Here is a 1,590-nt window from a genome sequence, read left to right on the forward strand (position 1 = left end):
ATGTTCTTTTTTCTCTATTTCTCTAAAATTGTAATCAAATATTTACTCTTTAAGTGATATCAGTAGCTTGAAAAAATCTAATCCTGGGCCAGTTAGTATTAGCTTTCCTAGTAAGAAAATCAGTTTTCTTACATGCAACCATACTCCTGGATTCAGCTGGGATTGCATATGACCCTAGTGCTTCACAGGGATATTGCTTGTATCTCGGGGATTAACCTGGTTTCGGAATCCCAGTTAGTGTCACTGTAAGACTAACTGCATCCTAAAAATGGAAATTTAAAATTCAAGTAGTCGGTCTTCACTCAACAAAGATAGCTATTATTTGGAAAATTTTACCCATTCCAGTTTTCCAGATCTTTCTTCAGCCTCTTTTTGTGCAAAGAAACACCCTTTCAGATAGAAGCAGAGAAATTCACACATCATATTCAGCCAAGGTCTACAGTAAACTATATTCACACTCTACTCCCTTACCCATTAAGTTTCAAAACATTCACAGCATTTGTGAAGTCACAGTTACTAGATTCTTATTTACATCAGAAAACCCCAATTCCTGATCTTTATACATATTAAAACTTACGATTGCATCAGTTTATTGGGTAACACATTAAATTGACTGTGACTCTAAATACGTGAGAATACGTGATGGAAAATTTAGAGTTCAGATTCAAATTCTACAGAGTGGCCACAGTGTTGCTATGCATGCTAGTTAAAAAGTATTTGCATGCGCCTTGCAGTCACTGCACAATGTTTGTGCATCTTTTTCCGGACTGCATGCATGTTGATGATTTCAATTCATTAAAAATAGACCTGACAACATTTTTAGTCTTCTGTTTTACTCATGAACAGAGAAGCTGGCCACACTTTAGTGTCCACTCTGAGCATATCTACCACTTTTCTTGTGGGTGACAATTATATGTAATTTAGAATGAAACAATCCCAGGCCTGCATCCTTCACTTTCTAGTCAGTGATCTTGGATCCATTAGAATTAGACATGTCCCACTGTCACATATAGGGTTTTGGGTTTTTATTTTTTATTTTTATTTTTTTAGATGGAGTCTTGCTCTGTCATCCAGGCTGGAGTGCAATGGCTGGCGCGATCTCGGCTCACTGCAACCTCTGCCTTCTGGGTTCAAGCAATTCTCCTGCCTCAGCCCCCCAAGTAGCTGTAATAACAGGTGTGTACCACCATGCCTGGCTAATTTTTGTATTTTTACTAGAGATGAGGTTTCACTATGTTTGCCAGTCTGGTCTTGAACTCCTGATCTCATGATCTACCCTCTTCGGTCTCCCAACATGCTGGAATTACAAGCATGAGGCACCGTGCTCGGCCCACATTTAGGTTTTCATATGTGTGAAAATGAGGATAAAAATGTTTACTTTGAGGTCCTGCGCAGTGACTTATGCCTGTATTTCCAGCACTCTGGGAGGCCAAGGTAGGTGGATCAAGACCAGCCTAGCCAACATGGTAGAACTCCGTCTCTACTAAAAATACAAAAAATTAGTGTGGCGTGGTGGGCAAGAGTGAGACTCCACCTCAAAAAAAAAAAAAAAAAAAAAGTTAACTTTGGAGGATGATTGTATGGATTAAA

This window comes from Aotus nancymaae, unplaced genomic scaffold, assembly GCF_030222135.1.
Source record: "Aotus nancymaae isolate 86718 unplaced genomic scaffold, 86718_ANA_hifiasm-v0.15.2.pri h1tg000011l, whole genome shotgun sequence".
Taxonomy (NCBI): Eukaryota; Metazoa; Chordata; class Mammalia; order Primates; family Aotidae; genus Aotus; species Aotus nancymaae.